Below are 27,900 nucleotides of genomic sequence, written 5' to 3' on the forward strand. Positions count from 1 at the left end.
GTGCAATAGTGGCTAATTAAAAATAGGAAATATGTTTTTTATATTTTTAAAATGGTTTTTAATTAGTCTATTAAAATTTTTTCAAAGAGTTGGATTGAGATTTTAAGGTTAGAAAGGGAAAACGTTTAAGAATATATAGAGATATAAAAAAATGTTTTGGTTTTATGTCTATATATTTGGGTGCACATTGTTTTATTTTTTTTGAGTGGTTGGAAAAAAATGTTTTTGGAAAAAAGGGGAAAATATTTACTTCCATATTTTATTTTAAAATGGGAATGATGCTTTTTCAACTTGGATTTCTTTAGAAGTTTTCTTATAAAACTTCTTATTTTCTTCAGTAAAAATTCTGAGTTTTTGGCCATTAATTTGAAAACTATATTATAAATGGATGAGTGATGGGATATTGTATTGCATGGGTTTGAAGAAGCCTTAATTCAAAAAACCCATGAGGCCACGGCACAAGATCAAAAGGATCAACTTGTAGCCAATAGGAAGGATGATGCAACAACAATGTCTCTCTTTTGACAAGGTTTGGATGATTACATTATTCCCAAGGTTGTAGCAACAACCACGTCTATAGAAGCATGGAACATTTTAGAGATGATATAAAATGAAAGTGGGAGTGACATTGATCAACATCGCGTTGAGCCACAAAACATTGAAATTGTTAATGAAGTGCTCATTGTAATAGGAGAAGCTGAAGATTTTGAAATCACAAAAATAATTGGAGACATTATGGAAGAGCCTGCTAAAGAAGAAGAACATAAACAAGACATGGACACCAAAGTTGTCCTAAGTAATACATAAATTTCATTGAAGAATTATGGAAGAAAATAATGATTATGTACAAGATGTAGAGCATGAACATGGTTAAAAAATGAATGTATAGATACATGTGTCAAGGATAAAATTGAAACCACCTTTGCATAAGCAACAACAAGTGAGAAGAAACTATTAGTGAATGTTGAAATTGATTATCAGATTGAGTTAATTTTTCTTGAAAAGTGGCTTCCAATGCCTAAGTATAATAAAGATGAAAGTGGTTATGGAAAAGTTATCATAGCTATATCAGAAGATGAAATGGGAAAGATAAAGGAAACCATCAAAGTTATTGAACCAATTGTGACAGTCAAAGAGAAGATGAAAGAACATGAAGATATTTTTTTTAATCTTACACAAGTCTACAAAAACATACAATCAGAAATAGCTAAGGTACAAACAGTGTTTATGAAGATCCGTGATGAAAAAGAGGTGGTCAAACTCTTGGCTTTTCAAAGGATATCGAGGTTTTCAAGACATTATCGCATTCAAATTTTAGAGAAAGATATTGGAAACTCATTTTCCAATATGTTGGAATAGGAAGAATCACACATTCACCACATTGCACAGGATTTGTTGCCCAAACATTTGTATCCCATTTGTATCCCAATTCAATGCCTCATTTTAGGAGATTTTGCAAAGAATGATAATTACAAAAAGTATGGGAAGCTTATTGGTAGCCACCACATAGCTGTAATTTTGAAAGCAAAGTAATAACCATTTTGGCTTATGCCTTATGTCTCCTCAAAATGTGTGTACTTTGTATGTCACTATTGATTTTCCAATTTGGATTACCAATTTGGATTACAATGTAATTACATAACACAGATTAATATTTTATTAAATTAAATTTGTGAAAAACTTAAGGTGCCCAACTTATTTAAAGTTAATCTCAACCCTAAAGATAAGGGTCTTTCTATTTTTAGAAAATAATTACGTAGCAAAGGGTGGAAACTAACTTTATATAAAGATAAAATGGAAAACAAAATCTAAATGGAGTTTTATCCTTTGGAGGTTGAGAGCTCAGAGTGTAGAGGGTCACATATTTATAAAAGATCATGAAAGCAGTCGATGGATTCATTACTTGCCTTTTCCCTTTCTACATGAATGTAATTTTCTTATGTTAATCAAAATATTTTTTCCCTGAAAAGTTGTGAGCTCTTGTATCATTTTTGCTTTATTCATTAATGATTGTATTCTTTTTATTTTTATTTTTCTTTTGCGGTCATGAATATATTTTCAATTAATAACAGGTAAAAATTTATTTTTATACATCTGTCAGGGATATATTTTCAATTAATAACCAATAAATATACCTCATTTCATGTGTTTGCACGGACTGATTTTTCATGTTCTAAGTGGATGCTTTTCTTTAAAAGCATTGTAATAGGTATATTATACATGGTTGCTTATTTGGGTTAAAAAAATGTATTTCTCAAAAAGTCAAGCTTTTCAAAGGTATATGGTTGTTATGAGTTGTTAGGTTTGGAAGAAGATTTTATTGTTTTCCTGAACTTCATTCAAATTATCTAATATACTTTTTGCCTCAGGAAGAGATTTAAATATTGTCTCTCTTAATAACTTTATTGATTGTTGTTTCTCAGTGTCAATGAATATTTATGCTACTTTGATTGGTATTTGAGATATTTTCTTTAGCATTTTCAGTCACTTACTAGTTATGTATCTGCATTGTGGGATAAAGGTTCTTATTGGAAAGGCATTGGTTTGAGGATGTAGTTTGAGTTGTTGATCATCAATAACGTGTACCATTTCTCCAACCTTTATTAAATTAAAAATATTAAATTTGGAATTTGAGGGCTTAAAGCGTTGTTTTGAGGTAATTTAGAGAAACTATTATGGTGATCATTTGATGGTTACCCTCGATAATTCAAGAGCTAGCTTTAGTCCTAAAGAGAGGAGGTTTTCTAACCTTCATAGGGTGCTTTGTCATTGTTCCCTCATTGGGAACAACATAAGGAACAATGGATGGAAAAAAGAGCATATTAGCATTTGTGTTGATCTCTAAATATTTCTATGTAGAATTTGGAGAATCCAATCCAAGAACTAGATTCCTCTTAGAAAAAAAATTAATTTCGAAAAAAAATCCATAATGGAGTCTGAGAAATGGAAATATCATTGATTATTTATTTTTTTGTTTTCCTTTTTCTTACCCAAGAAATCCACAGATTTCATATAATGGATACCTTTTGATGGATAAGACAATTTTCAGTCAAACCAGTGTCATAGATTGAAAGAAGTTGTGGCATTTCATAATTGGGGTCATAATAGCCAATATAAGAAGTATAATATAAGTTGTGATTAGTTCACACTTTTGGCCTCAAACCCTACCTTACACAAGTTGTTTTTTAGTAATTTTAAGATAGTTTTATTGGGTTATAAGGTTCATTTTTATATTTTTCTTAGAGACATGTTCTGACATCTTTAAATAATATATTTAGGCAATACCCATATATGGAATCTCACTTCAAGGCACCTTTGGGTATATAGGAATTTCCCTAGGTATACCTAATACTAGCTTTAGATAAGCTAATTTTCCATCTTGTTTCTATAGTACATAAGAATAACACTTGAGAGTCCACTCTACAGTACTTGGATACTCAAGTAGTATGGCTAATGGCACAATCAATCCTCGTTGCTTAGTGCTCTCATATATTGGTTCAAGTACTACTCTTGGACTTTGTAGGTATATTAAAGATATATAGCACCTAACACTCGTCCTTAGGACCCAGTAACTTTTTCCAATAAGCTCACCCATGAAGGAGAATCATTGAGCACCACATACTTCCCTGAACAACATGAACACCCATTCTACTACAAGCTGGTTGGAATTAGTGGAAGATTAGCTTAGAAATTTCAGGACATAAATTGGTTTGATGAGAATTTTGATAAGAAGCTAGAGGAGAAGTTTGATATGAAGGTAGAGGAGGTGTTGGATGAGAAGCTAGATGAGAATTTTGAAAACTTCAAAAAAATGTTAATTTTGAAGTTGTGAGGTATGTTAGCTTAGGCCATACTAGAAGAAGATCATAGCTGTAATAACCCTTTCGTTACCCCAAATTTTACAATGTAATTAAGAACATGTAATATTGGGGTGCTAATTAGATATTGATCCAGGACCTTAAGGACCAATCAGGTGCCGACACGTGGAAAGCACGGAGGCCACCACATGGAAAGCTTGGAGGGCACCACGTGGCCCTGGAATGGTTATGTAAAATATGTTGGGGTCCGACGGAATCGAACTCGTGACCTCCGGCAAGACAGGACAACGCTCTACCACCTCTGCCAAACGTTGTTTCTTAACAAACCATGGATGCGGTGCATATTTGTTTTGTATCGGATGGAGGTTTGTTTTATAAAGCGCTTCAATCCGTGTCGTTGATCTGACCTTTCCAGATCCAATGGATATCGCGTCGTCCACTCACAACTAGCCTGGACAATCTCAACCATTGATGTATTTCGCTCAATCTAACAGTTGTCGTGCAATCTCGCACAAATTCATGCACGATGGTTAATACTCTAAAAGCACGTGAGAAAAGTGGTTTTCTCGTGCTACGTGTCAGCCGCTCGGGTTAATCGCATGAATTTGGAAAATACCAGTTACAGCCTTTTAGGTGCGCGAGATACCGCTCTCCACTTATCAATACCGCAGTTGAAGGATTAACCACGACTACCAAATATACGCACGATAAGGTCTTATCCCTCATGAACGTGCCCAACGATTACGGTAACAATTACCTCCGATAGTCAGCTTGGAAGAGTGGATAAAATTAGGCGGATATGCTAATTTTAGCTGAAGATAAGTGCAATTCGCCAATATTGGTGGAGTATCCCTAGAGGATATTGCATAAAAGCACTCCAAGAGCAGTTTTCGACAAGAAAACACAAGAGAGACAGAGAAGCTCAGAGAAGTAGAGAGAGTGGAACAAGAGGCTCGCTAGGCTAATTGGAGCCTTCTGAAGCCAATGGAATAGTCCAGAGAAGATTAGGAAATCATCTTCATGGAGAATGTCATCCAAGAAGATTGATTGTGGAGCTCAGAGCCACCAGGGGTTGGAGGCAGTTGTAGGAGCTACCAGTAGTCATTCTCAGAAAACCAACAGTCGTTCCTCGCTATAATGAGCATTCTAAATCCATTGCAGGGATTTGCAGAAGCATTTGGAGACTTCTAAAGGCTGTGATGCTACAAGAAATTTTCAGGCATTAAATGATCAAATGATCAGTTTGTTGTTGGTGTCTGATATGTGCTGGAGATAGTAGAAGAAGTTTCAGAGATAGTTAAAGAATTCTAAAGGAGTTAGTGCCATCAAGAAGCTCAGAGAAGCTTAGGACACTGATTGAAGTAATCAAGTCTAAGGAAGCTTAGATCTGTTTCCAGAATGATGACAACCATGACAGGGATATAGATGGTATTCTAAGCCCATTGGTTCAGTTCAGTAACCTTTGGATTTAAGTGTGGAACTTGTAAAAGAAACTTTACCATAATCCCAAAGATCCAAGTCAAGATGACAAAAGCTCAAGGAGATGTAACCCACGATATTTGGGTGAACTCCTAGATTAAATTTGCTATTATGTGTTGATGTTTATTTGCTGCTTTATATGACTATTATATATGTGGTTAATATCAGCATAAACACATAAGCACTTAAATAGTTAAAAACAAACAACATACACCTATCTCAAGTATTTAATTCCACAAATGTCATACATAATCTAGATCAATTATTTATTAAGCTTTGGAGTGGTAGGTTCTTGTAAGCATAACAAGTTATCAATCCCCCATCTCCAGATCAGGTGGTACCAAAGCTGGTTGCTTGATTGACAGAGCAAGGTTTCTTGATTGAAAGAGAAAAAGGTTGCCTATTTGACTTGAAAGGTGTTTAAACGGTACAAATAATTTGACTGTTTGATTGTTTTTAAACTGACTATTGTTTGAGTTTGCAAAGGTGAAGAGAAAGTTACTAATAGCTAAGTCTGAGACAGGACAAGAAGGAAGAAGGGTTGAAGGAATTTTCCTTACTCAAAGGACCTCAAGACAATCCTTGAAGCACAAGAGGGTTTGTTTGCAAAGGCTGCTTGAATAAGAGTTTGACTCTACAGTCATTTAGTTCAGAAGTTTTGTCAATAGATTTTGAAAGCTTTGTTAATTTTGTTGAAGTTCTTTGTTCATTTTTATAATGACAACTTCTACAAGTGATTCTTCAAAATCCTGCTCCTTCACAAGATTCTTCGATGAAGACATGAAGCAAGACTTGTTCATCATGATGGATGTGGTGAAACAAATGTATGAAGATGAAAGGAAGAGCACCAAACTTTGAGAGCAGTTGAATTCCATGAAAGAAGAGAAGCAGTTGCTTTCTGACAAATTGCAGGAAATGGAGAGCCAAATTCATATTGCAAATATGAACCTAGAAAGGATGCATGAGATGAGACATAGCTCCTTGTTGCCAAAGAAGCCTTAGTCAAGCATCAGTTTGAAGAAAAGGTAAACAATCCTAGATTGTCTTCAATTTCCTCTAAGAATATTTATGTTGGCTCTTTTTAAAAACATACAAGAGGTATAGGGTCCAAGTTGATTTCAAAAATGGGCTATGAAGGAAAAGGATTGGGAAAACATGCATAAGGCATTGTTGAGCCAATAATGGTTGAGGAAAGGCCTAAGTATTTGGGTCTTGGCTATGGAAAATCTTATGGAGAAAGTTCCAAAGCAGCCATGAATGAAATTGAAACAGTTCCTAGAAGGAGTTTCATTTTAGGTTCTCTACCTCAAGTTTGTAAAGATTGTATTCATGGGGAATGCAATAGTTTGAAACATACATTGCAAGAAGAATGTGTTCATAAGCATGCACTCGAACAAGAGAGTTGTGAAAGCTCTAAAATCATTGAAGAGATTGATGGTGTTCCAAAGGGAGCCACATCCTCTTTCGATTCACCCCCTCATGAAGGAAACAAAGGTGAAAGAGAAAGGTATAAATCTGATTTCAATCACATTTCTTTTTATTATGTAAATCATGGTAAATTTCCACATAAGAATTGGAAAAAAATTGCATGTTCCTTTTGTGGTTTGGATAACCATAGTGTTTCTAGATGTTGGAAGAAAATGGCCACATACAGGAAATTTTGAAGAAAAGGAGGCAAGAAACCAAAGGTCCATTGGACAAGGCAAATCATTCTGTAAAGAGGATGAACATGTGTTGCAGTTATTGCCATAAGCAAGGACATACTGCTGAAAAGTGTTGGACTTTGAATTCAACAATGCTTCCACGAAATTTGAAGAAGGTGGAAAAAGAGAATGGAAAGAATGGAAAGAAAGTTTCCATAATTGATGTGTTTCAGGATGATTCACATGTTGATGTCGATGTGCAGTTAAAGGAAGCGCCTTTGATATGGATTGGTAAGAAATTGTTAGAGTTCTTATCCAATTAAAATTTCATGTCTTTTGATTTGATGCATTTATTTTCCAATGGAATGCAAGTTGCAGGGTTTTACCAAAAAGGTGAATGAAAAAGTTAAGTATGAGACTTGCTTTAATGCAACAAAATTATATTAATTTCAGCTTTGTAAGTACATGTACATATGATTGAGGATCTTGTACTTATGATTGTGCTTAAGAGAAAGTTGAAGAATGGAATACATACATGAGAATGGTATGTATGAACACAGGGATGTTGATGATTTCCTTGTATTTGAACATGTATGTGTAATTGACTTGATGGTCGATTGCTTTGTTTAAACATGCATGCAATGTCATGTCGACTTAGAAAAGTTGATTTTGTCTCCAAGATTGGAAAAGGGAGATAATGATGAAGTGTTTCACAAAAGGTGGAATTCTTTCTACTTTGAAAAAGAATTGTCAAGTTCTTTTTGTACATGCTTGACTTGAAGAGTCAGTTGTTTGAAAAGGCATGTTTTGTCGGCTTGTTATTTATTCAATCATTTGTACACAAGGTGTAAAGACATGATGATAATTCACCTGATGTGAAATTTGTTTCTTTGATGGAGCAAGAGTTTATGTCGTCAAATTATGTTGTTTTTGACAAAATTTCAGTAAAACATATTTTCATTGGTACAAATTCTGAATGAGTTCAACGAAGACAGTTCTTAACAAGAGGACAAGCGCATCCAAGAAGGGAAGTGTTGACTATCTTCAAGTTTTGGTTCAAAGGCACCAGCCATGCAAGGCACGTGTATGGAGGCTGAAATAAGAGAGTGATGTTACTCTCATCTACTGTACAGATTAGTAAATCAGTCTTTCAAGGTCTAAAAGATTCCTAATGAGGAGGAGTGATGAGATATTGATCCAGGAACTTAAGGACCAATCAAGTGCCGACACGTGGAAAGCTTGGAGGCTGCCACGTGGCCCTGGAATTGTTATGTAAAATATGCTGGGATCTGACAGAATCGAACCCGTGACCTTCGGAAAGACAGCACAATGCTCTACCACCTCTACCAAATTTTTTTTCTTAACAAACCATGGATGCGATGCATATTTGTTTTGTATCAAATGGAGGTTTGTTTTATAAAGCATTTCAATCTATGTCATTGATCTGACCTTTCCAGATCCAACGGATATCACATCATCTGCTCACAACTAGCCCGAACTATCTCAACCATTGATGTATTCCGCTCAATCTAACAGTTTCCACGCAATCTCGTGCAGATTCATGCACGATGGTTAATACTTTGAAAGCACGTGATAAAAGTGCTATGTGTTGGCCGCTCGAGTTAATCGTGTGAATTTGGAAAATACTAGTTACAGCCTTTTAGGTGTGTGAGATACTGCTCCCCACTTATCAATATCACAGTTGAAGCATTAACCACAACTGCTAGATATATGCGTGATAAGGTCTTATCCCTCATGTACGTGCCCAGCGGTTACAGTAATAGTTACCTCCGACAGTCAGGCTGGCAAAGCGGATAAACTTAGGTAGATATGCTAAGTTTAGTTTAAGATAAGTATAGTTCACGAATATTGGTGGAGTATCCCTAGAGGATATTGCATGAAATCACTCTAAGGGTAGTTTTTGACAAGAAAACACAGGAGAGACAGAGAAGCTCAGAGAAGCAGAGAGAGTGGAACAAGAGGCTCGTTAGGCTAATTGGAGCCTTCTGAAGCCGATGGAATAGTCCAGAGAAGCTGAGGAAGTCATCTTCATGGAGAATTTCATCAAGGAAGATTGATTGTGGAGCTCAGAGCCACCACGGGTTGGAGGCAGTTGTAGGAGCTACCAGTACTCATTCTCAGCAAACCAACAGTCGTTCTTGGTTGTAATGAGTATTCTAAATCCATTGCAGGGATTTGCAGAAGCATTTGGAGACTTCTGAAGGTTTTGATGCTAAAAGGAAGTTTCAGGCAGCAAATGATCAAATGATCAGTCTGTTGTTGGTGTCTGATATGTGCTGGAGACAGTAGAAGAATTTTCAAAGACAGTTAAAGAATTCTGAAGGAGTTATCACCATCAAGAAGCTCAGGGAATCTTAGGACACTAATTGAAGGAATCGAGTCTAAGGAAGCTTAGATCTGTTTGCAGAATGATGACAACCATGACAGGGATATAGATGGTATTCTAAGCCCATTGGTTCAGTTCAATAACCTTTGGAGTTAAGTGTGGAACTTGTAAAAGAAACTTTACCATAATCCAAAAGAGCCAAGTCAAGATGACAAAAGCTCAACGAGACATAGCCCACAATATTTTGGTGAACTCCTAGATTAAATTTGTTGTTATTTGTTGATGTTTATTTGCTGCTTTATATGACTATTATATATGTGGTTAATATCAACATAAACACATAAGGACTTAAACAGTTAAAAACAAACAACATACACCTATCTCAAGTATTTAATTCCGCAAATGTCATACATATGCTAGATCGATTATTTATTAAGCTTTGGAGTGGGAGGTTCTTGTAAGCATAACAAGTTATCAAAACCCCATCTCCAGATCATGTGCCATCATTGATGTTGTGATGTTTAGCTCTACTATATGACATAATGTTTATTTTTATTAGTAAATATGATAAAATTGAAGGAAGGGGGGGGGGGGGGGGGGGGGGGGTGAGTAACAAATTATGATGCCTTGAGAGGAAAATGCATACCTTAAATTAATAATTCTCTTAATGCGATGGTTGGGAAGATGAAGGATCAAGGCGTGTTTATAAAAATGAAAGAGAAAAGTCATTGAGGGGCTTTTTCTTTTTTCCTTTTCTTTCTAACCATTATTCCATTATTCTTTGCATACAATCATTTTTTCTCTCTCACTCATAAATTCAAATTGGCATGAGAATTAGTGATACCTTGTGTAACAGGAATTAAATTTCTGTAGGGATTTTTCCTTGGATTGGATGCCTTTTAGGAATGTGATTTTTCCTATTTCTATGTGGCATGGGGAGCACCAAATAAGGGAGGGTCAATGTACTATAGAAATCAGAGAAGGACTCCCTTATGATGTGTAAACTTGCATTTTCATTTGTGAATGTTTATGGGCTTGGTCAAGGAATGGAAAGACTCAACACTGAGATTATTTCCTATGTGCAGTGGAGAGGGCCTTCACTTTTTTTGTTAAATCTAGTCTAACAACTATGTGTTCTTAAGCTTAGTTTTTCCCTCAAGGCACCAATATTTGGCTTTGGGGATGCCAACTATAAGAAAGACTGCAACATAGTTGATCCTATGGTTGGGTGGAGAGTGACTCACTCTTCTTTAGTTCCAGATTGCAAAATATTTGACTCAAGATAATCATCTCTCATGCATCATTATTTATTCATTCTTTTCAACGAGTTTATATGTACATGCATTTACCCTTCAAAAAATTTATCATAGTTGTAGCAATTATACTATTTCATTGTAGCTTTTTATATGTATTATATTTTGTAATAGCATTAGCTAAGGAAAATAGGCTTCCTAACTTCTTCTTTAAATGGGTCATATTGGAATTTATGTTATAAATTTTCTTTTGGGAGGTTCCAAAAGTTGAAACTTGGACCCTAGTGAGGGTAAATCCTGTTGATCATCTAGTACAACATTTATATCTTAGGCTGTGATATTTTAGGAGATATCATTAGAGGCAATTGAGCTTCCTAGATGCTCCTAAAATCATGCATCAAATAGGTCATGTCAGAATTTCTACTATAAATTTTCATCTCGGAGGTTCCAGAAGCTGAAACTTCGACCATAGTGAGGGGAAATGCCACAGATCATCTAGTTTAGTTTTCAAGAATTTTGCTACTATAATTTAGGAGATATGTCATAAGGAAGTTTCTATATTAGTTTGCATGTAAAGTGTTTGAATAAATACCTAAAGGTTTGATGATTCATTGCATAAAAATTGTTTGTTGAAATATCGCAATGAAAATTTTGTTTTGTGGATGGGGATAGTATTGTTGTATGATAGTAATGCTATAGTTGATCTATTTCTATTTGCATGCAGAGAATTTGAATAAATGTGTTAAAGGTGTTTTATAACAATTTACATAGAAATTATTTGATAAAATACCTCAAAGACAGAATTCAAAAGTTCCATATTAAGTGATATATTTCAATCAATATGTTACAAGTGGAATTATAAGAATGCATCTTATTTGATTTCTTACAAAATGTTTGAGAAAATGTCTACAAAAAAAAGACTGCTTAATTGGTTGTATACAAAGTATTTGAAGAAAGTTTTACATGTAAAGTGTTTGACAAAATGTATGAGAGATGAAAATCAAATTTTGCAAGTGTGGTTTGGATAAATTTTGCAGGGGTATGTGACAAAGTGGTATCAATTCTTATTGTCAAGTTAATAAAAAGAAAAGAAAAGAATTCGGCACCCTGTTACCTCTGTATGTCATTGAGGGAACTAGGTATGTGAAAAAGTGGTACCAAATTTTATTTTCAAGCTCATGAGGAAGGAAACAAATTGATACCATGTTTCCTTAATTGAGCATTAAGACACTGGGTATGTGACATAGTGGTATTAGAGCTAAGGTTCATCACCGAACCTAGATGGGATAAAGTATAAGAAAGGATTTGTGTTTTAAATTAATATCTATGCATGCATGTGAACTTATGTGAAATTATTTTGTTCTATATATGAATACACGGACGTTACTTGAAGTCTAACTTGAGTTTTATACAACACGATAAGCATGAAGTATGTTGACTAGATTCCTGTTGTGGCCACAACCACCACCCTATCAAAACCTGCCTTGGTAGCAATTTTGAATGGGTCCCCTAAAGTTCATCTTTCACCTCTCCGAATGATCTGTTTTATCCCAAAGACTTTAACTCATTTCCGAGCCAAATCTCCAATTCCTAATGGCTAAGCCCCCCTCTTTAAACATCTGTTGCATTATCCATTTATAACCCTTTCTAGTCCTTCATTCATACCCTCCATCGGCACCTTTTCAACCCTCAAAAACCTTCCATCGCACCTTCATCTCCATTATAACTCTTTATAATAAAAATACTCAAAAAAATGCCTAAATCACCCCTTTTCGCCTATTGGAATCAACACTAAGGCATGATGCATACCACTATACTCCAGGCCCGATGGCTTTATTAACCATATTATATAATTATCAGGTCCAAAGCCCCATCACATATCACAATTGGCCAAGTCCTAAGGTTATATATAAAAAAAAAGCGCACCTGTCTTCCAGACCCAATGGCTCTATTAACCACAATATATAATATCGGGTATGGAAACATATTTCATATCACTATTGGTGAGATCCCAAGGCTATATATCTATGTAAAAAGCACACTTGTCTTCCAGACCCAATGGCTTTATTAACCATGATATATATATTATCGGGTCCGGAGCCCCAATTGCATATCACAATCGGTGGAACCTAAGAGCTTTATGTAAGGTGCGCTGTGATATTCCGGACCCGCTGATAACTATCAATTTGGGTGCATAAATTTTGAAGTCCGGCTGTATGGCCTGGCCGCAGGTTTTCCCATGTATTCCTTTGTATTTTCGATAAAACATTCCGGACCCGATTTTCAAAAGAGAGTGTTATATTGCAGACCCGAAAGGATTATTAACCCAACTCATATGTATTTCGGGTCTACCTCCCCAATCATTTGTTGCAATCACCAGAGTTCATGGTTTATATATAAAGAGATTTTCGATACGGCAGACCCGCTGATGATTATAGGCTCTAGTATATAATTTTTGAAGTCTGGTTGTACAACCCGGCTATGGTTTTCACGTATATTCCTGTCTATTCGATAAAAGGTTGTGGTCGCAATTTTTAATGAAAATCCCATATGGTGGACTTGAAAATGGTTATAGATCCAGTACATAAATTTTGAAGTTCACCTTAGGGTCCGACCGCTGTTTTCTCGTGTTTTCCTGTGCATTCGACAATATGTTGTGGCCAAGGTTTTCAAAATGGAAAGCTTATGTTGCAGATCCAAAGGGATTATAAAACAAAACTCATAAGATTTGATCTATCCTTCATGGATCCAACGGTCCACGCGGATTTCGGGTGAACTAGTTTCTTGAGGAATAACCACCCGAAAGGAGGTATCCTCTTTCCTCATAGCTGCTACGTGTCTCCTGAAGAGTGGAATCGGGGGCCTTCCTCGCAATACCAGTTACCACTTAGACCCCTTCCGAAATGCTATCCAGTTCGATGTTATGCAATGATTTTCAGTGTAAGTCTGATTATTTTTTTTAGCATTTTATTGTATTTGTATAAGTATGACTGATGATTGGTTATCTTTGCAGGCGAGGACCGGGAGAAGGCAAGCGAGGTCGAAGAATGGATGCATAAGCTTCAAGTTTGAATCCAGATAAAAGATGCATGAGTGAATACGAAGAGTCACCTATGCGGATATGTTTTATTTAAAGATTTGGCTTCAGGCGTTGGTAGTCATCTTTCCAGGTGTTGCCTGTGTATTCTGAAGGTGAAAATTGCTCCAGGTTTCATCATGAAGAGATGACACACAATCATCCTCTTCTAATCAACATCTATTCATTTCGCCAAGGAAATGAAGCACTCCAGTGACAAGAAACACCTTCTACATGTCAGCAGTGGCACCAAAGTCTCTACCTCTATGTATTCTGATCGGTATATTGAAAAGAACAGGGGAAGACGAGGCACCAGGGTTTGAGGCATAAATATTACCTCCAGATAGGAGATAAGGGATTTTTGTTTGGAGAAAACAACTTTGATTTATTATGAATAAAGGAGACTGTTTGGTTCAATGAGGAGCCTTTTGTTTCAGATTTAAGATCCTTTGCTTTTATGTGTTTTGAGACAAGGTGTTGTTGCTAGCATAAATACAAATGTGTTTTGTTTTTGTGCATATTGATAACGATACAGCTTATAATTAGCCTTGGTTGTTTGAATGTAATTCTTCATCATAGTTAATTCATAAGCAGTCCCTGATTTGAAACTATGTTAGACATCAGTTGCAAGCTTTACTTCTATAAAAAGGAATGTGTATTCTTGTATGAATGATTGGATTGCAATTAAGAATTGATGCAACCTTTTTCTTATGTGAACCAGTAATTGATTCATTTAGACTTCTAATTCATATATGATGTTTAACCTCTCTTTTTTCATGCTCCTATAGGATAGATTAGGATAGTTAGGACATAGACTAGACTAGTTAGAAGAAGTATAGATAGGATTTAATACATGGAGGTTAGTTTTATTTTGTTGATTTAATTGAAGTCTTCTTCCCAGAAGCAATATTTCAATTCATTTAACATTTTATGGGGTCCCTTAAAACCCATTGGAACTAAGCCATTCCAAACGAAAGTAGGCCTAATTGGGGCCTATGATCGGGTTAGTTCCCCTTGTTGGTATAGCAAAAATTTTCCATGTCAACAAATTGGCAGTAGAAGGAGGGCCTGAACCATTGTCCACAACTTTTTATGATTTCATCTATAAATGTCGCGCATGGACTTGAAAATATTAATGCATGGATCGTGAAGGTCAAAAACACCCTTCCTCTCTGTTATCACCCTAAAATCTTTGTCTCTAAGCTTTGGAGAGTTGCCTTGTTTCTAGTCATAGTCTTATAAGTTTTGAGTCATCTCATCACAATTAATGTCATTCTCATTTACAAACCCTTCTTCTAGTCATGGTGTTAAAGGGTCTCTAGGTCAATTCATGCTTTAAGGGTTAGGTCATAAGGTTAGAAGTCTTTCAAGGTCATATCTCTTTTCCAAATAAAGTTTGACAACCTCATTCCATGTCCTAGAAGCCTCACCATGAGTTTAGAAGTCATATCTCACATCATTTTGGAGAAATTTTCAAACTAGCTATGAATCCACGTTTTCGTAGCATAGATAGTGTAAAGATCCTATTTTGCGCTACGAAATTAGTGTTTTCGTAGCGTGCTACGAAACCCCTGAAGCAGCCTGTTTTAACAGAAAAATTGTTTTTACTAGTTAACTTCCAAAATCTTTCCTGAGCAACTGAGAACTTAATTTTGCAAACTGAAAGAGGTTTTTCTTCCTAACATTCTGAAATACAAAAACCTCTTTTATTTTCTTCAAATACATTCTGAGGTGGAAGTAATTTATGGTTAAACTTGCTCTACGAAACTGCTGAAAGTCAAGCTTGGTCTTTTGGTTTTAGCAGTCTTTTTCAAGATCAGTTTCTAGTCACATGCAAAGGTGTTTTGGAATTTTGAAAGAGGTTTATCTTCATAAAATCTCCAGCTAAAATAGCATATCTCACTTTCTACATAAGTGTTTTCAGTTGGAGGATAATAAGCTTTAAGTCAAACCCTAATTTCAGAAAATGGATTTTCCCTGTTTGACACGTGTTTTTCAAGGACAGATGTTGGACAGCTGGAGGAATGTTTTAAAAAACCAGGAGAGGTTTTTGTTCTAGACAACATGGGATACAAAAACCTCCTTTAGTTTTGTAAAATGTGTCATGGGTGAGGATATAAAGGCTCTTTCCCACGTGCCAATTTTCAAGGATCTAAACCTAAAAACAGGGAAACATGTTCCCTAATTTCTAGGGTTTGTCATCAGCAGTTGGGTGACCACGTGGGAGCCTTCATCAAATTCGACTTCATGAAGTTGCAGCTGTCAAATAATGCATATAAATGTTTAGATAAGGTTGTTGTAATCATAATAAGGAGTTACACTCCTAGTTGTATTAGGTCTCTAGGACTGCTAGTTAGCTATCAAATGCATTTAAAGGTTTCTTTTATGGTTAGAATAGGTGTCACTGATGGCAAATTCGAATTCTCTTGGTGAGGGATGATGGAATCCTAATTGTAAATGCTATATATAGAGCAAGAGGTCGAATTAGCAAAGGGTTGGAGACTGTTTGGCTCAGCCGCTGCTCTATGTACAGACTGTGTATATTTTTAACCTAATGCAGATTTCTACTTAGAGAACTCAATATTCATGAAGAGTTCTTGTATGTTCTTGTTATGATGGCATCTTCCAATACTTACATTGCAATGGTGTTTAGTTATGATACTCAGAACTCATCAATGATGCTCTGACTTCCTTCATAGATAAACTAACTATGTTTCACTGTTTTGTATTTCATTTCTACACTTGAACTCTATAATGCCTTGATTTCCATGGTAGGTAGAATGCTTTGGCTTCATTATTCAGGATTCAAAGAGAGTTTTTAATGTCATATTGTCTCATGGCTTTCCTCTTTCACTTACTTGCAGTGGTATGAATACATGTTACTTAGAACTCATCAATCATGCTCTAACATCCTTCATGTATTTATAAACTGTGTTTCCTTGCATTGTATCTTTGTTTTGTTGATGCATAAAAACTCTCTATGCCCTGACTTTGTGTTAAGATGATCTTGATGTGGTACTGAAACATACTTTGACTCCATAGCCTAATGGTAGCCAGTCTTCATATTTCAACCTATAAACATATACAATTACAAACCATAGAGTTAGCCATCTATTCATATATTTAATCTAAATCATTAACCCTTTGAGAGAGCCCTCTCAAGCTAAGGAGGCTAAGCCTTATCTAAAAGATTGGTTTGAAATAGTTGCACCGAGATAGTCTGATCATCAGCCTATCAGGGTCCTATTTTGGTGATAACACTCTCATTCGGAAAAGCCTCATTTCGAAGAAGAGACAATGTGGGAGTATCCTGTCACTCAGGAACAACCAATCAGAATACTTACTCGGCCGTACGCTCGTTCCCTCTCTTAGCTCCCCATCTTTCACTCTTTACCTTCAATAACTAAAAGAAATCTAAGGATCTATTCCATAAATGAAGAGACATCTACAGCCCCGTCTCTTGAAGATATTGTGCTTGAATCCTTGCAAAGTATTGACACTCCTTGGGAAGAAATTCCTGAAGATCCACTCTCTGAAGGTAATCCCTGGCCCGATTTGGGAAGTCTTAATAAAGAAAGCCTTGAAGAAACCTTCAACCAGAACATCCCTATCCACGATATGGCTAACATTCCTCTCCCAGGTGGGAACCAGCTTCAACCAGGTGGAAACCAACTCCCACCTCCTTTGGGAGCACTTCCTCCCTGGCTTGCTCAGGACACTGTAGCGGTACCTGGGCAGCAGCATCCCTTACCCAAGAATGCAGAAAGAGTACTGCCTAAATTCGACCCTGAGAAGGGAGACACCGCTGATAACCATATTCACTCTTTCTTCTTGGCCGTGCGCATGTTGGGGGTAGCCGATGAAGATATAGTATGTCGCATATTCCCTTTTACTCTGATTGGTGAAGCTTCCACATGGTATTTTAGCTTGAGAACCGGATCGATCACCTCGTGGGCTGCCTTTAAACAGGGCTTTTTAGACAAATATGGCGATGACAAAACCCTTGCAGCCTTAGTTCTAGAACTATCCCATTTGAAAATGGGAACCAAAGAAAAGGTCAAGGATTTTAACATCTGGTTCAACACCTTGTTCAACAGAATCCCAGCCAATGCTAGACCTACTGAGTAGGTGCTCATGGAATTCTACATCACCGCTCTCCCTGTCCCTACTATGATGTGGGTCAAAATGAGTTACGCATAAACCTTACAAGGTGCTATCGATGAAGCAGTAAAATTTGAGAATGAAATGCTTAGTCTCACAGGATGCCATCATACAACTGGAGAAAAGAAAGCCTCTCAAGCATCCAAAAAGAATAATGGGAGTGATAACAAAGGGGCTGAAACCAAAGAAAAGGATACCACAAATGTGGAAGGTTTACATCGGATCATTAAGAAACTGACAAACATAGTCATCGATATGAAAAGGAATTCTAGAGAGAGTACAAGCGGGAGTGGAGGAGAGTATAACAACATAAAACATTTCAAACCTTTCTATCGTAAGAAGACAAAAGGTAGTCATGGTCCACTTGCACTTCCTACTCCACCCAATGAAGGGAATTTAAATACAGAAAAGCTAGCTCTTATCGGATCGCTCCTTAACTAAGAAGAACCTATAGTGGAGCTAGAGCAAGAACAAGAAGATGAGGAAGAATACCAAGTATAAGAGCCCTTGGAAGAAGAATCTCAAATCAACGTACTGTGGGATTTTTATACAAATGAGAACGATGATGACCAAGGAGACAGTATGGTAGAAATCCACACGTGAAGCAAGGGGGCACTTGTGGGTGTGATGAAGCCTGTAGATCAAACCAAGAAAGATGTTCACCCTGTGAAGGCATCCACTCCCAAAGTTCCTGTTGAGAAGGGTAGACCTAGTGGTCAGTCCAAGAATACCCCAGTTGCAAACCATCCAGAGAAAGAAAATGCATCTCCAAATGCAACGAAGGCAACTCACAATGGTAAATGCCCACATAAGAATGGAAAAACCGGTATGTTTACTCTACGCTACCCTATTTATAACATTGATTACAATATTGTGGATGATCTTAAGAAATCTAGGGCTAATATCACGTACTTTGATTTGCTGAAATTAACGCAGCAAAGAGATTTGCTCTTGAAAGCTATGAATGAGCGGAATTGAAAAACTCCCACCATCCCAAGTAGCCAAACCCAGAAGTCGGTCTCCAAACCTGTTAGTACTCCCAGCACAGCCCAAAAGCCAGCAGCCATGGAAGCCACCCTATCAAAAATGAATCGAAACCCCCAAGATGTCAGTGCAGCCATGATAGGAAGGAAATCAAAATCCATGACTCCCCCTTTCCTAATCACATTTTAAATCTTCAACATGAATGTACACAATTGCTTGGTAGACTCAGGTGCCTCATCCACTGTGATACCTTACGCTGTTGCTAAAATACTTCATGCGATCCCTGAGAAAACTGGAACTTGAATCATGCAATTAGACAGGACAAATGTGAAAGTAATTGGGGAATTGAAAGATGTATTGATTCATATGGCTGCTAAACCACAATACACACAATTCATTGATATAGTGGTAGTTGATATACCCAAGGCTTATGGAATGCTGATTAGTAGGGATTGGTCAGCAAAACTGAACGGATATTTCTCAACTGATTGGTCTCATCTCTTGCTACCTCAGAAGGGGAAGGGTGATATGCTGAGAGTTGATCATGAAAGATACATGAAGTGTGTAGTGATAGAGCTAAATGGTCCCAATGAACCTGTAATGTTTACCAACTCTATCCTTGGGAATTATTAGTTTCAATGTTTGTGCCATAAAACATGTTTTGGAGAATTCCATGCAGAAACAAGTGAAGGAACTGCAATAAACATACAATTGGAAGTTCTCCCCTACAATCCAACTGATGAACCACCTTGTAATATAGTAGATGATAGAACTAGTTTCGTAGGAAGCAATTCAATTGATGTAACACTAGACTCTATATTTTGGACACTCTATTTTGATGGCTCTAACTGCCTTGAAGGTGCAGGTGCTGGGAGCATTCTTGTTGATCCACAAGGGAACCAACATCTGATGGCCAGCCGGTTGGAATTCACGTGCACCAACAACATGGAATAATACGAAGGCTTACTGCAAGGCCTGAAGAAAGCCATTGATATGAAGGTAAAAAATATTAAAGTTTTTGGTGACTCACAGATAATCGTGGATCAGGTAAGGAAAATGATACACTGCAATTCGCCACACCTAGTAAGGTACCAGCATGAGGTATGGAGCTTAATTGACAGTTTTGATTCTTTTAATAGCACATACATACCTCGAGGGCAAAACAAGATGCCGATCTGATGGCTAGTATGGCTACTAAACTTTTAACTGATTTTAGATTGAAGAAGAATAAATGTTATGCTGAATTGTTTTTCAGACCATCCATGCCTAATAACATCTCAAATTGGCAGGTTTTTGAAGATGACGAGCAAATCCTTGAGTTCTTGCACTACGAGAAGTCATTCAAGAATGCAGTCATTGATGAAAAAGAGCATGACAGGCTTATGAACGAGAGGGAAGATGAGGAAAAGGATCAGTTCATTACAATTCCCAAGTCAGTTGTCAAGATGGAGCACTTGTACGACCTGTATGATAAATTCAAAAAGCTAATGAATTGCAAAATGCATAGGTCATCCATGAAGCATGAATCAGTCAACCTTGGAACTCAAGAAGACCCAAAAACTGTTAATTTGGGTTTGGGGCGCTCTCCACAAGAAAATGCTGCATTTGTCAATCTATTTGAAGAATATAAGGAAATATTTGCATGGACATATGGAGACCTAAAAATCTTTGATACCAGCATTATGCAGCATGTAATTCCTTTGGAAAAGGAGGCTAAGCCCTACCAACAAAAGCTTCGCAAGATGAATCCAAGCCTAGAACCGTTGGTGAAGAAAGAATTGAACAAAATGTTGGATGCTAAAATAATTTTCCCGGTCAGACACACCAACTGGGTAGCCAATATCATACCAGTGAGAAAGAAAAATGGAGACATCAGGCTATGTATCGATTTCAGAAACCTAAACAAAGCATCGCAAAAGGATAACTACCCTGTCCCTTCTATGGAACACATTCTTCAATTTGTTTCTGGGTCTGAAATGTTGTCCCTATTAGATGGGTTTTCAAGATATAATCAAGTGTTGGTATCTAATCGGGATCAACTGAAGACAACCTTCAACACTAAATGGGGCACTTACATATATCGCAAAATTCCTTTTGGACTTATTAATGCAGGTGCCACATTCCAGAGAGCCATGCACATAGCTTTCCAAGGGTTAATTAACAGATCAGTAGTGGTTTACATGGATGACATCATTGTGTATTCATATCACAGAAGGGATCATATTTATCACCTGAAACGGATTTTGGAAAGATGTCGAAGGTATGGAATATCGTTGAATCCCAGGAAGAGCGTCTTTGCAGTCATAGAAGGGAAAATACTTGGTCATATCCTCTCTAAAGAAGGGATTGTTATTGATCCTGAAATAGTAGAGACTATCATGAGAATACAACCCCCTGCAAATAAAAAGGCAATGCAATCTTTCTTCAAGAAAATTAATTTTGTTAGGAAATTTGTTTCAGGTTTCATAGAAACAGTGCGTCCTATATAGCTAATGATCAAAAAGGATGTTGTGTATAAGTGGAGCGATGAAGCTAAGAAATCGTTTCAGCGAATCAAGGAAGCCATCGCAGAAGCTCCTGCATTGGTCAGCCCCAATTTTGCAAGGAATTCTTCTTGTACACTTTTGCTTCTGATCTTTCATATGCCGCAATTCTCACTCAAAAAAAATGATGATGGCAATGAAGTCCCTATTTCTTATATGATTTCTAATCTCCAAGGAGCAAAACTGAACTACCCAGACATGGAGAAGCAAGGCTTTGCAGTTTTTAAGGCCATAAAACATTTCCGCCCTTATTTATTAAAGGCCAAGACTAAAGTGATCGTCTCCCATCCTGTTGTAAGAGCCCTCTTCGTGTAGAAAGAAATTGGTGAACGGAGAGGAAATTGGATAACCACACTTCAAGAATTCGACCTCGAGATTAGCCAGCAAAGATAGTTCAAGGGTAGGGATTGTGTAGGCTAGCTGCAGAAGCCTTGGCGGAGAAAGTAGTGGCGTCTAAAGAATCAGAAGTGCAAAACTTATAGAATGCACAAGTGGAATTCAGGGAGGAGCCCCTATGGATTAATGAAGCGCTGATGTGTGAGCGTGAAACATCGGAGGCCCTTTTGGATCTTGAGTCGTGGTATTACGACATCCACTTCTATCTTACATGGGGGTCATGTCCTGAACACATGGATGCATCACAACAGAGAGCGCTCAGATTGAAATCTAATTAGTATCATTTGGCCAATAACACATTATACAGAAAAAAACTATGACGGAATTTGGCTGAGGTGTTTGGAAAAGGATGATGCCTACCATGTCTTAAAAGAAATGCATGACAGCCCAGCAGGTGGTCACTATGGTGGAGAGACCACTGCTCACAAAATATTAAGAGCTGGATATTATTGGCCCACAGTTCTTAGAGACTCGCATGCCTATGCTCGGAAATGTAAGGAATGTCAAACTACCGCAGGAAGAGAAAGAAAGGCAGTTGTTCCCCTCAGGCCCGTTATGATTTATCACCCATTTCAGTAATGGGGCATGGATGTCATAGGCGAGATCACTCCAAACTCTTCACAACATTATAACTATATACTCACAGCAACCGATTACTTCACCAGATGGACCGAAGCCATCCCGCTTCGGAAGGTGAATGAAGATGAGGTAATATCATTTATTGAGAAATTCATTATCAATAGGTATGGCATTCCTAACGCTCTCATATTTGATAATGCTTCTTACTTTTCATCACTGAAATTGACTGAATTTTCTATTGATAAATCAATTCACATAAGGTATGCATCGAACTATTATCCCCAGGGAAATGGAGTTGTAGAGTCCTCAAACAAGAACCTCATACGCATAATCCGTAAATCTATCGCTGACAACCAGAGGAACTGGCACAACGCTCTAACAAATTCCCTTTGGGCCGATAGGGTCACCCCAAAAGTGGCCTTAGGAAACTCCCCATACTTCCTCGTCTATGGACAGGAAGCCATCTTGCCTCCAAACGTTACCCTTCCCTCTTTACATCTCTCCCAAGCTTCAAGAGGAACCCCTTCAGCCTTGCTTCAAGAAAGGATCAACCAACTGATGAGGTTGGAGGAATTGAGAGATAAAGCCAGAAACAAATTCAGAAATCACCAAATGATTGTGAAGAGATGGTTTGATCACCACTAGGCAGGTGATAAAGATTACCAAGTAGGAGAGCTAGTCCTGAAATGGGACAAGTTGAATGAGCCAAGAGGTAAACACATGAAATTCCAACACTTATGGTTGGGTCCATTCCAAGTTGTGGAAAAAATTGGTCAAGGAACTTACAGGTTGAAAACTTTATAGGGAGAAACTGAAAAACTCCCCGTTAATGGCCAACATCTGAAGAGATACTTCCAGTAGCCACCACATGGTGGTTACCTCCTGAATAGGTTAGGATTCATTTTATTTTTGTTGTTACTTTAGTTACATTTCCATTTTTTTCCTTTCTTGTTTTTCTACAAAGTTTATTTTCTTTCTATTTTGAATTACAGTCCTTTTCAGCCAATTGATTTCGGTCCTCCAGTCTCATTTTTACCTTTCAAATTTCCTGCATTTTCCACCTTCAGCTTTCTCCTCCTCATTAATCTGCTGATAAGTCTACTGATCCTAAATCCATCATTACCTTGCAAATCAAACAAATTTTCAATCAGCCTACGAGAACTTGAAAATCAGTAGTGGAATTCAAACCAAAGCCACTCATTGGCATCTATTGAGAACTAGGTAAGATCTTTTGATAACTTGGATATCTGGAGCATGTAGGAGCATCTTTATAAAACAAAAAATGTGTAACTACAACTATACTGGCATGGAGGGACATAGAATTTTGAATAAATCCCACTCATACCTAGCCTATATCTGCCTGTAAGGTTTGCAGTCATTCTCCATTGGTCCATCCACCACACTAAATTGTCCAATACCTATTATCTACAAGTAAATCTCCTTTCATGGGCTAAACTCACTGTGATATACCATGTGGCAAATCAAATTGTGCTCTAGTCCTTGTGCCTGAAACCAAAAGGACTTATTTAAAAGAAAATGAAATGTCAAGTCCTTATGCCAATCTGGAAGTACAAGTTGTTTGGGAAGTCAGTTAGGGTAAGGACTGTTGTTGGGCTCAAATTACCGGTTGACACAGCAAGCCCAACCTTGCTTAAGCGATTTTAAAAAATGGCATGATCAATGACTGTGCCCCATCCAATCATATGAAAATATAACACTGAAATTCTCATATAAAGTGCAGATAAACATATCTACATCAAGTTTGATGAGCAATAAAGAGATGAGGTACACACCTAAATAGGTATTGACAGACCAGTGATGGCCCCGAAAGGGCTTTTGAAAGTAGGAAACAAGTAAAGGAAAGTCAATAAATCCCATAATACTACCATTGGAGAATGCCTGTCAAAACCCTATCAGTGAGAAGAAGTTATTTGTCTCTGTCCCACCTGAAGAAATTAATGTTGAAGTGGAACCCATGCATGTGCATCTATACAGTTTTCATTTCTAGTTTATCTTAACACCCTGTTGTTCTAGTGATCTAAGGTTTATTTGGAAACAGAGATAATTGGTTCACCATTTGTTGTGGCCACAACTACCACCCTATCAAAACCTGCCTTGGTAGCAATTTTGAATGAGTCCCCTAAAGTCGATATTTCACCTCTCCGAATGATCTGTTTTATCCCAGATACTTTAACTCATTGCCGAGCCAAATCTCCAATTCCTAATGGTTAAGCCCCCCTCTTTAAACATCTATTGCATGATCCATTTATAACCCTTTCTAGTCCTTCATTCATACCCTCCATCGCCACCTTTTCAACCCTCAAAAACCTTCCATCGCATCTTCATCTCCATTATAAATCTTTATAATAAAATACTCAAAAAAATGCCTAAATCACCCCTTTTTTCCTATCAAAATCAACACTAAGGCATGATGCATACCACTATACTCCAGACCCAATGACTTTATTAACCATATTATATAATTATTGGGTCTGGAGCCCCATCACATATCGCAATTGACCAAGTCCTAAGGCTATATATAAAAAAAAATACGCACTTGTCTTCCAAACCCGATGACTCTATTAACCGCAATATATATAATATCGAGTCCGCAAAGATATCGCATATCGCTATTGGCGAGATCCCAAGGCTATATATATATATATATATATATATATATATATATATATATATATATATATATATATATATATATATATATATATATATAGATATATATAAAGTGCACCTGTCTTCTGGACCCGATGGCTTTATTAACTGCGATATATATATCATTAGGTCCAGAGCCCCAATCGCATATCGCAATCAGTGGAACCCAAGAGCTTTATATAAGGCACGTTGTTATATTCCAGACCCACCGATAACTATCAATTCGAGTGCATAAATTTTTAAGTCCGGCTGTGTATTCCTTTGTATTTTCGATAAAACATTCCGAACCCGATTTTCAAAGGAGAGTGTTGTACTGCAGACCTAAAAGGATTATTAACCCAGCTCATATGTATTTCGGGTCTGCCTCCCCAATCGCTTATCACAATCGGCAGAGTTCATGGTTTATAATTTTTGAAGTCCGCCTGTATGACCTGGCTGAAGGTTTTCACGTATATTCTTGTGTATTCAGTAAAAGTCTGTGGTAGTGATTTTTAATGAAAATCCCATATGGAAGACCCGATAATGGTTATAGATCCGGTACATAAATTTTGAAATTCGTCGTAGGGTCTGGCCGTTGTTTTCCCGTGTTTTCTTGTGCATTCGACAATCTGTTGTGGTCAGGATTTTCAAAAGGGAAATATTATGTTTCGGATCCGAAGGGATTATAAAACACAGCTCACAAGATTTGAAGTATGGTTGTATGGCCCGGCCATGGGGTTTTTCGTGTTTTCCTGTGTCAAGTCCCTCCACCATTGATCTATCCTTCGTGGATCCAACGGTCCATGCAGATTTTGGGTGAATGAGTTGCTCAAGGAATACCTGCCCGAAAAGTAGTATCCTCTTTCCTCATAGCTACTATGTGTCGCTTGAAGAGTGGAATCGGGGGCCTTCCTCGCAATACCGGCTACCACTTAGACCCCTTCTGAAATACCATCCGGTTCGGTGTTATGCAATGATTTTCAGTGTAAGTCAGATTTTGTTTTTCTTACCATTTTATTGTATTTGTATAAGTATGACTGATGATTGGTTACCTCTACAGGCGAGGACTGGGAGAAGGCAAGCGAGGTCAAAGAATGGATGCATAAGCTTCAAGTATGACTCCAGATAAAAGATGCATGAGCAAATACGAAGAGCCACCTATGCGGATATGTTTTATTTAAAGGTTTGGCTTCAAGCATTGGCGGTCATCTTTCTAGGTGTTGCCTGTGTATTTTGAACGTGAAAATTGCTCCTGGTTTCATCATGAAGAGATGACACATAGTCATCCTCTTCTAATCAACATCTATTCATTTCACCAAGGAAATGAAGCACTCTGGTGACAGGAAACGCCTTCTACATGTCAGCAGTGACACCGATGGCTCTACCTCTGTGTATTCTAATCGGTATATTGAAAAGAACAAGGGAAGATAAGGCGTCAGGGCTTGAGGCATAAATATTACCTCCAGATAGGAGAGAAGTCTTTTTGTTTAGAGAAAACAGCTTTGACTTATTATGAATAAAGGAGACTGTTTGGTTCAATGAGGAGCCTTTTGTTTCAGATTTAGGATCCTTTGCTTTTATGTGTTTTAAGACAGGGTATTGTTGTTGGCATAAATACAAATGTGTTCTTCTTTTGTGCATATTGATAATGATACAGCTTATAATTAGCCTTGGTTATTTGAATGTAATTCTTCATCATAGTTAATTCATAAGCAGTCCCTGATTTGAAACTATGTTAAACATCAGTTGAAAGCTTTACTTCTATAAAAACGAATGTGTATTCTTATGTGAACCAGTAATTGATTCATTTAGACTTGGAATTCATATATGATGTTTAACCTCTCTTTTGTCATGCTCCTGCAGGATAAATTAGGATAGTTATGGCATAGACTAGAGTATTTAGAAGAAGTATATATAGGATTCCATACATTTAGATGTTTTATTTTGTTGATTTAATTGAAGTGTTCTTCCCAGAAGCAATCTTTCAACGCATTTAACAGTTTACGGGGTCCCTTAAAACCCATTGCAACTAAGCCATTCCAAACAAAAGCAGGCCTAATTGGGGCCTGTGATCAAGTTAGTTCCCCTTGTTGATGGCGAAAATTCGCCATGTTAACAATTCCCTAGAGAAGCCCAACATAATTGCAAAATTCTATGACCAAGTAATGAAGCCATAACTATGAGGGGGAACCTATTAACTTATCTCTTGCTAGTTCTAATACTTTTCTTTAATTTTTTGAGAAGTTGTCATATGTTGATGAATAATAGCATATGCAAGATATGAAATAGTTCAAAGATGCATGCCCATTGAATAGATATTAAATAATGATATGCTAGATCCATGAAGATATGTTAGGTGCATATAGGTATGGATGTGCATGCATACATATTCAGAGTAGTCTATTGTCATAACATGATTCAGATGACTAATAGTGGTTAATTATGAACATGTAACTACGAACAAGTTGACAGCATGATTAAGAAGCCAATGAAGGTGTTGCATGTAGTCTTGTGGAATCAAGGCAGTGGAAGATAATTTTTTGATGAGAGAATGGTACAAGTGGCACATTTACATGTTGAGATGCATGTTTTGATAGTGTTGTGAATGCACTTCTACTTGTGTTTCTTTATGGAAGGTTATACCCATAGAGGGAGGAGTGTAGGGACAAGTTTTTATGGAGACTTGAGAGTACCTAGAGCCCTAAAAGTAGATGAAACTCCTATAAGCCACATGGCTTTGATACATCCTTGGCCAACCCAATTTTGAGACCCTAGAAGGATAGTGGCGTAACCCAAGGGTTTTTTGTGATCAAATAATGGGGGTGCAATACCTTAGGTCAAGTGGGTTGATGGGGGGATGTGAGATTATTGGTTGGAGGTTGTCGAGGTTGGAACCTTGACCTTATTTCTGTTCAATATTGGTTATGTATCATACTTGGCTCTTAATAAGCCAATGCATTCGTGGAGTCATG

Source organism: Pinus tabuliformis, chromosome 6 (assembly GCF_031772625.1).
Source record: "Pinus tabuliformis cultivar Carrire ecotype Pingquan chromosome 6, CPIR1, whole genome shotgun sequence".
In the NCBI taxonomy this organism is placed as follows: domain Eukaryota; kingdom Viridiplantae; phylum Streptophyta; class Pinopsida; order Pinales; family Pinaceae; genus Pinus; species Pinus tabuliformis.